Source organism: Lasioglossum baleicum, unplaced genomic scaffold (genome assembly GCF_051020765.1).
Source record: "Lasioglossum baleicum unplaced genomic scaffold, iyLasBale1 scaffold0285, whole genome shotgun sequence".
NCBI classification, from domain to species: domain Eukaryota; kingdom Metazoa; phylum Arthropoda; class Insecta; order Hymenoptera; family Halictidae; genus Lasioglossum; species Lasioglossum baleicum.
Genome location: NW_027469345.1, coordinates 177,501 through 187,500, shown reverse-complemented (window position 1 = coordinate 187,500; position 10,000 = coordinate 177,501).

The window sequence follows — 10,000 nt, the reverse complement described above, 5'->3', positions numbered from 1 at the left end:
TTTCGCCGATTACACCCTACGATCACAATACCCGGTTGTTGGGGTATCGCCTGCGAGGATCGTCAGGGTGGGTATGAAAGTAGTGGAGCCTCTACGTTTTCTCGTCATTGCCAAAGTCTGTGCGACTGAGGCATGTCTCTATTGCGTGTTTGTACGCAGGACAGTTACTGTCTCTTAGGCCATGGTTGGCTGCTTTGCCTGCTCTCTTGCAATTTATGCAAGTTGGTTTCTCTGTTTTATTTGGGCAGTCCTTAAAAACGTGCCCATCTCTGCCACAGTGCCCACATGTGTCACTTTTTGCTTTGCAATGTTTTGAGACGTGCCCAAATGCTTGGCATTTGAAGCAGCGACTCGCCACAATGTAATCTTTTATCCCGTGTGCATTGAAACCTACGAATACCCGGTTCCTTGCCAGAAGGATTTTCCGGGTCTTCGGGGACACCTCTGCCACCCAGTTGGTGACTTCTCTTTCTTTTTTCCCTGTCTTGAAGAGGAGTTTAAACTCTTCTTCAAGTTTCTCTCCCGAGGCCAACTCGAGGTTTTGCTTTTCTATCGCTTCCATTAAATTAGCCTCCGATACTTCGGAGGGTACACCGAAAATAATAATTTTCGGTTTCCTTTTCGGGATTGAACCGATCTCTACTTTTTCCCTTAGCTTTTTGTTTAGGAGGACTTGCTCAAGGTCCTCCTTTGTTTCGGTCTCTATTAGGATTCCGGAGTTCCCTATTTTCTTCAGGTTCCGGATCCTTATGTTCTGCTTAGTAGGGTTGACACATTCGGTCAGGGCCCTTTTCGTTTCCTCACTACTTGTAATTTTGCTACCCTTCGCGGGGTAGATAGCTGCCATTGGTTTCGACTGTCTTAATTCAGTCTTCTTTGCGATTTTCTTTGTTTTCTTGCCTGCTTTAATTATATCTGAGTATAATTGTGGTTTCGAAGCCGGGGCTTCTTGACCACTACTCTGTTTTCCTGCTGCGAGGCTATCTATCTTCGCAGATAGCTCATTGAATTTATCCTCCAGGGATTTTTCTTTCTCGAGCACAAGGAGTTTCTCCTTGAGCTCTCTGTTTTCCTTCTCTAGGTCTTTTTTCTCATCCTCTACGTCTAGCAGGTCTAGATTTGTTAACCTAGCCTGCTCTTCTATTTCATTGATCACTATCCTGGCTTCCATGAGTTGTGCCTTCGACATGACCAGGGTCATGAGGAATCTGCGCAACCTCTGGGCCGGATAGTATCCGCTATCGCTATCGTCATCGGAGATGTCCAGCTCCTTTGACGTGCCTGGTTTTTCCTCTTTAGGGACTTTTTTCTTAGTCGACTCGGACGGGCTATCCGAGTCGCTGGAACGATCTGCCTTGTTTCTCTTCGTTCCTTTGCTATTGCCAATTTCCTTTTCTTTTGCGTTCTGCTGCAGTGTTAAGTCAGCACGCAGTTTTTCGGTATTCATCTCGAACTCCATTTCTGAGTCGATGTCTTTTTCTGAGGTACTCTCGGACTCAGAGTCCGAGAGCACAGGAATAATAATCGGTTCATTTTCCTCTTTCTCTTTCCTTGCCACCGATTTACACCCGACCTTCTTTGCCTTCTCTCCTTCCGTCTTTTTATTTTTTTGATTTTTTGTATTAAGTTTAAACATTTTTGTGCAGTCCATAATTGTTCCCACGAGTCGGGACGAAAAACGGTCACTCCCCGGGTGACGCCCTTTCCGAGGAGAAGGCTTGTACAACAGGGTTCGCCTGGTGCCCTGAGGTTAGCCACTAGGCGATCAGTGCTCCCACCGACCATCGACGTTCGTGCGAGGAACGTCGACCCTCTTTCACCGCGGTCTCCGGCTTAGAGGTCGGGATTTGTTTAGGGGTTTATCTCCCCGCGGTCCGACACACAGTTAAGGTAAGACCCTCGGTCTCACTCCCGTGACGTACCACCGGGTTACGCTCCGGTGGGTCGTTGCCACGGCGAGGAGTTTTCCGATTTTGCGAGTGCCACGGTGATCGCAAGCGATCACTCACGTAGGAGCACTTCCAACCAGAGCCCCGTTCGTCACCCGAGGGTGTCCAGGTCCTACCACTTGGAGGAGGGGTTGGCGCACCAGGGAATAAAACCCTGGACCTTCTAGGACCCAAAAAAAAAAAAAAGGGACAGAGGGAATCTCGTTAATCCAAACACGCGCATCGCAAACATATCCGGGGACGATCTACCTAACAGTACAGACCAAAACTGACTCCCGCCGTTTACCCGCACGACCGATAGAACACGATTAGTACACGTCGAAATATAACTCGGAACATTATTTCTCAATAACTCGATAAATACTCATCCGAGCGCTTTCATACTTGATATTTGTCTTCGAAATGCTTTACCACACGATGATCTAATATTTATAATTGTCCGAGTAAGCCGGAAAGATAAGTTTACTCTTGGCGGTCGGAGCAATATTTCACAAAAACTGGAGCAATACGCGTCCGAGAGCATTGAAACTCGAGAAATATTGATGACAAGCGGTATCGTGCGTGGATATAACGATTAAAGTCGTGCGGGAGCTCGGGGAGAAAAGTTTACTCTTGGCGGTTGGACTTAGAAAAATTTCGCTCGAGCTCCTTCGCACGGCGATCCGACGCGCCTCGGCGCGCGAACGATTCGTTCGAGCGGCCGAGCAAGCGATGCGCTCCGAACATTATTCTCAGTTTATTCGATAAATACTCATCCGAGCGCTTTCATACTTGATATTTGTCTTCGAAATGCTTTACCACACGATGATCTAATATTTATAATTGTCCGAGTAAGCCGGAAAGATAAGTTTACTCTTGGCGGTCGGAGCAATATTTCACAAAAACTGGAGCAATACGCGTCCGAGAGCTTTGAAACTCGAGAAATATTGATGACAAGCGGTATCGTGCGTGGATATAACGATTAAACTCGTGCGAGAGCTCGGGGAGAAAAGTTTACTCTTGGCGGTTGGACTTAGAAAAATTTCGCTCGAGCTCCTTCGCACGGCGATCCGACGCGCCTCGGCGCGCGAACGATTCGTTCGAGCGGCCGAGCAAGCGATGCGCTCCGAACATTATTCTCAGTTTATTCGATAAATACTCATCCGAGCGCTTTCATACTTGATATTTGTCTTCGAAATGCTTTACCACACGATGATCTAATATTTATAATTGTCCGAGTAAGCCGGAAAGATAAGTTTACTCTTGGCGGTCGGAGCAATATTTCTCAAAAACTGAAGCAATACGCGTCCGAGAGCTTTGAAACTCGAGAAATATTGATGACAAGCGGTATCGTGCGTGGATATAACGATTAAAGTCGTGCGGGAGCTCGGGGAGAAAAGTTTACTCTTGGCGGTTGGACTTAGAAAAATTTCGCTCGAGCTCCTTCGCACGGCGATCCGACGCGCCTCGGCGCGCGAACGATTCGTTCGAGCGGCCGAGCAAGCGATGCGCTCCGAACATTATTCTCAGTTTATTCGATAAATACTCATCCGAGCGCTTTCATACTTGATATTTGTCTTCGAAATGCTTTACCACACGATGATCTAATATTTATAATTGTCCGAGTAAGCCGGAAAGATAAGTTTACTCTTGGCGGTCGGAGCAATATTTCTCAAAAACTGAAGCAATACGCGTCCGAGAGCTTTGAAACTCGAGAAATATTGATGACAAGCGGTATCGTGCGTGGATATAACGATTAAACTCGTGCGAGAGCTCGGGGAGAAAAGTTTACTCTTGGCGGTTGGACTTAGAAAAATTTCGCTCGAGCTCCTTCGCACGGCGATCCGACGCGCCTCGGCGCGCGAACGATTCGTTCGAGCGGCCGAGCAAGCGATGCGCTCCGAACATTATTCTCAGTTTATTCGATAAATACTCATCCGAGCGCTTTCATACTTGATATTTGTCTTCGAAATGCTTTACCACACGATGATCTAATATTTATAATTGTCCGAGTAAGCCGGAAAGATAAGTTTACTCTTGGCGGTCGGAGCAATATTTCTCAAAAACTGAAGCAATACGCGTCCGAGAGCTTTGAAACTCGAGAAATATTGATGACAAGCGGTATCGTGCGTGGATATAACGATTAAAGTCGTGCGGGAGCTCGGGGAGAAAAGTTTACTCTTGGCGGTTGGACTTAGAAAAATTTCGCTCGAGCTCCTTCGCACGGCGATCCGACGCGCCTCGGCGCGCGAACGATTCGTTCGAGCGGCCGAGCAAGCGATGCGCTCCGAACATTATTCTCAGTTTATTCGATAAATACTCATCCGAGCGCTTTCATACTTGATATTTGTCTTCGAAATGCTTTACCACACGATGATCTAATATTTATAATTGTCCGAGTAAGCCGGAAAGATAAGTTTACTCTTGGCGGTCGGAGCAATATTTCACAAAAACTGGAGCAATACGCGTCCGAGAGCTTTGAAACTCGAGAAATATTGATGACAAGCGGTATCGTGCGTGGATATAACGATTAAACTCGTGCGAGAGCTCGGGGAGAAAAGTTTACTCTTGGCGGTTGGACTTAGAAAAATTTCGCTCGAGCTCCTTCGCACGGCGATCCGACGCGCCTCGGCGCGCGAACGATTCGTTCGAGCGGCCGAGCAAGCGATGCGCTCCGAACATTATTCTCAGTTTATTCGATAAATACTCATCCGAGCGCTTTCATACTTGATATTTGTCTTCAAAATGCTTTACCACACGATGATCTAATATTTATAATTGTCCGAGTAAGCCGGAAAGATAAGTTTACTCTTGGCGGTCGGAGCAATATTTCTCAAAAACTGAAGCAATACGCGTCCGAGAGCTTTGAAACTCGAGAAATATTGATGACAAGCGGTATCGTGCGTGGATATAACGATTAAAGTCGTGCGGGAGCTCGGGGAGAAAAGTTTACTCTTGGCGGTTGGACTTAGAAAAATTTCGCTCGAGCTCCTTCGCACGGCGATCCGACGCGCCTCGGCGCGCGAACGATTCGTTCGAGCGGCCGAGCAAGCGATGCGCTCCGAACATTATTCTCAGTTTATTCGATAAATACTCATCCGAGCGCTTTCATACTTGATATTTGTCTTCAAAATGCTTTACCACACGATGATCTAATATTTATAATGGTCTGGGAACGCTAGGAAAAAAGTTTACTCTTGGCGGTTGGACTTAGAAAAATTTCGCTCGGTCGGAGTTGCTCGCAATGCGCCCGGAACATTATTCTGAGTTTATTCGATAAATATTCATCCTAAAGCTTTGATACTTGATATTTATTGTTAGAATGCGTTATTATACAATGATCTAATATTTATAATGGTCTGGGAACGCTAGGAAAAAAGTTTACTCTTGGCGGTTGGACTTAGAAAAATTTCGCTCGGTCGGAGTTGCTCGCAATGCGCCCGGAACATTATTCTGAGTTTATTCGATAAATATTCATCCTAAAGCTTTGATACTTGATATTTATTGTTAGAATGCGTTATTATACAATGATCTAATATTTATAATGGTCTGGGAACGCTAGGAAAAAAGTTTACTCTTGGCGGTTGGACTTAGAAAAATTTCGCTCGGTCGGAGTTGCTCGCAATGCGCCCGGAACATTATTCTGAGTTTATTCGATAAATATTCATCCTAAAGCTTTGATACTTGATATTTATTGTTAGAATGCGTTATTATACAATGATCTAATATTTATAATGGTCTGGGAACGCTAGGAAAAAAGTTTACTCTTGGCGGTTGGACTTAGAAAAATTTCGCTCGAGCTCCTTCGCACGGCGATACGACGCGCCTCGGCGCGCGAACGATTCGTTCGAGCGGCCGAGCAAGCGATGCGCTCCGAACATTATTCTCAGTTTATTCGATAAATACTCATCCGAGCGCTTTCATACTTGATATTTGTCTTCGAAATGCTTTACCACACGATGATCTAATATTTATAATTGTCCGAGTAAGCCGGAAAGATAAGTTTACTCTTGGCGGTCGGAGCAATATTTCACAAAAACTGGAGCAATACGCGTCCGAGAGCTTTGAAACTCGAGAAATATTGATGACAAGCGGTATCGTGCGTGGATATAACGATTAAAGTCGTGCGGGAGCTCGGGGAGAAAAGTTTACTCTTGGCGGTTGGACTTAGAAAAATTTCGCTCGAGCTCCTTCGCACGGCGATCCGACGCGCCTCGGCGCGCGAACGATTCGTTCGAGCGGCCGAGCAAGCGATGCGCTCCGAACATTATTCTCAGTTTATTCGATAAATACTCATCCGAGCGCTTTCATACTTGATATTTGTCTTCGAAATGCTTTACCACACGATGATCTAATATTTATAATTGTCCGAGTAAGCCGGAAAGATAAGTTTACTCTTGGCGGTCGGAGCAATATTTCTCAAAAACTGAAGCAATACGCGTCCGAGAGCTTTGAAACTCGAGAAATATTGATGACAAGCGGTATCGTGCGTGGATATAACGATTAAAGTCGTGCGGGAGCTCGGGGAGAAAAGTTTACTCTTGGCGGTTGGACTTAGAAAAATTTCGCTCGAGCTCCTTCGCACGGCGATCCGACGCGCCTCGGCGCGCGAACGATTCGTTCGAGCGGCCGAGCAAGCGATGCGCTCCGAACATTATTCTCAGTTTATTCGATAAATACTCATCCGAGCGCTTTCATACTTGATATTTGTCTTCAAAATGCTTTACCACACGATGATCTAATATTTATAATGGTCTGGGAACGCTAGGAAAAAAGTTTACTCTTGGCGGTTGGACTTAGAAAAATTTCGCTCGGTCGGAGTTGCTCGGAATGCGCCCGGAACATTATTCTGAGTTTATTCGATAAATATTCATCCTAGAGCTTTGATACTTGATATTTATTGTTAGAATGCGTTATTATACAATGATCTAATATTTATAATGGTCTGGGAACGCTAGGAAAAAAGTTTACTCTTGGCGGTTGGACTTAGAAAAATTTCGCTCGGTCGGAGTTGCTCGCAATGCGCCCGGAACATTATTCTGAGTTTATTCGATAAATATTCATCCTAAAGCTTTGATACTTGATATTTATTGTTAGAATGCGTTATTATACAATGATCTAATATTTATAATGGTCTGGGAACGCTAGGAAAAAAGTTTACTCTTGGCGGTTGGACTTAGAAAAATTTCGCTCGGTCGGAGTTGCTCGGAATGCGCCCGGAACATTATTCTGAGTTTATTCGATAAGTATTCATCCTAGAGCTTTGATACTTGATATTTATTGTTAGAATGCGTTATTATACAATGATCTAATATTTATAATGGTCTGGGAACGCTAGGAAAAAAGTTTACTCTTGGCGGTTGGACTTAGAAAAATTTCGCTCGGTCGGAGTTGCTCGCAATGCGCCCGGAACATTATTCTGAGTTTATTCGATAAGTATTCATCCTAGAGCTTTGATACTTGATATTTATTGTTAGAATGCGTTATTATACAATGATCTAATATTTATAATGGTCTGGGAACGCTAGGAAAAAAGTTTACTCTTGGCGGTTGGACTTAGAAAAATTTCGCTCGGTCGGAGTTGCTCGGAATGCGCCCGGAACATTATTCTGAGTTTATTCGATAAATATTCATCCTAGAGCTTTGATACTTGATATTTATTGTTAGAATGCGTTATTATACAATGATCTAATATTTATAATGGTCTGGGAACGCTAGGAAAAAAGTTTACTCTTGGCGGTTGGACTTAGAAAAATTTCGCTCGGTCGGAGTTGCTCGCAATGCGCCCGGAACATTATTCTGAGTTTATTCGATAAGTATTCATCCTAGAGCTTTGATACTTGATATTTATTGTTAGAATGCGTTATTATACAATGATCTAATATTTATAATGGTCTGGGAACGCTAGGAAAAAAGTTTACTCTTGGCGGTTGGACTTAGAAAAATTTCGCTCGGTCGGAGTTGCTCGCAATGCGCCCGGAACATTATTCTGAGTTTATTCGATAAGTATTCATCCTAGAGCTTTGATACTTGATATTTATTGTTAGAATGCGTTATTATACAATGATCTAATATTTATAATGGTCTGGGAACGCTAGGAAAAAAGTTTACTCTTGGCGGTTGGACTTAGAAAAATTTCGCTCGGTCGGAGTTGCTCGGAATGCGCCCGGAACATTATTCTGAGTTTATTCGATAAATATTCATCCTAGAGCTTTGATACTTGATATTTATTGTTAGAATGCGTTATTATACAATGATCTAATATTTATAATGGTCTGGGAACGCTAGGAAAAAAGTTTACTCTTGGCGGTTGGACTTAGAAAAATTTCGCTCGGTCGGAGTTGCTCGCAATGCGCCCGGAACATTATTCTGAGTTTATTCGATAAATATTCATCCTAAAGCTTTGATACTTGATATTTATTGTTAGAATGCGTTATTATACAATGATCTAATATTTATAATGGTCTGGGAACGCTAGGAAAAAAGTTTACTCTTGGCGGTTGGACTTAGAAAAATTTCGCTCGGTCGGAGTTGCTCGCAATGCGCCCGGAACATTATTCTGAGTTTATTCGATAAATATTCATCCTAGAGCTTTGATACTTGATATTTATTGTTAGAATGCGTTATTATACAATGATCTAATATTTATAATGGTCTGGGAACGCTAGGAAAAAAGTTTACTCTTGGCGGTTGGACTTAGAAAAATTTCGCTCGGTCGGAGTTGCTCGCAATGCGCCCGGAACATTATTCTGAGTTTATTCGATAAATATTCATCCTAGAGCTTTGATACTTGATATTTATTGTTAGAATGCGTTGTTATACAATGATCTAATATTTATAATGGTCTGGGAACGCTAGGAAAAAAGTTTACTCTTGGCGGTTGGACTTAGAAAAATTTCGCTCGGTCGGAGTTGCTCGCAATGCGCCCGGAACATTATTCTGAGTTTATTCGATAAATATTCATCCTAAAGCTTTGATACTTGATATTTATTGTTAGAATGCGTTATTATACAATGATCTAATATTTATAATGGTCTGGGAACGCTAGGAAAAAAGTTTACTCTTGGCGGTTGGACTTAGAAAAATTTCGCTTCGGTCGGAGTTGCTCGCAATGCGCCCGGAACATTATTCTGAGTTTATTCGATAAATATTCATCCTAAAGCTTTGATACTTGATATTTATTGTTAGAATGCGTTATTATACAATGATCTAATATTTATAATGGTCTGGGAACGCTAGGAAAAAAGTTTACTCTTGGCGGTTGGACTTAGAAAAATTTCGCTCGGTCGGAGTTGCTCGCAATGCGCCCGGAACATTATTCTGAGTTTATTCGATAAATATTCATCCTAAAGCTTTGATACTTGATATTTATTGTTAGAATGCGTTATTATACAATGATCTAATATTTATAATGGTCTGGGAACGCTAGGAAAAAAGTTTACTCTTGGCGGTTGGACTTAGAAAAATTTCGCTCGGTCGGAGTTGCTCGCAATGCGCCCGGAACATTATTCTGAGTTTATTCGATAAATATTCATCCTAAAGCTTTGATACTTGATATTTATTGTTAGAATGCGTTATTATACAATGATCTAATATTTATAATGGTCTGGGAACGCTAGGAAAAAAGTTTACTCTTGGCGGTTGGACTTAGAAAAATTTCGCTCGGTCGGAGTTGCTCGCAATGCGCCCGGAACATTATTCTGAGTTTATTCGATAAATATTCATCCTAAAGCTTTGATACTTGATATTTATTGTTAGAATGCGTTATTATACAATGATCTAATATTTATAATGGTCTGGGAACGCTAGGAAAAAAGTTTACTCTTGGCGGTTGGACTTAGAAAAATTTCGCTCGGTCGGAGTTGCTCGCAATGCGCCCGGAACATTATTCTGAGTTTATTCGATAAATATTCATCCTAAAGCTTTGATACTTGATATTTATTGTTAGAATGCGTTATTATACAATGATCTAATATTTATAATGGTCTGGGAACGCTAGGAAAAAAGTTTACTCTTGGCGGTTGGACTTAGAAAAATTTCGCTTCGGTCGGAGTTGCTCGTAATGCGCCTGG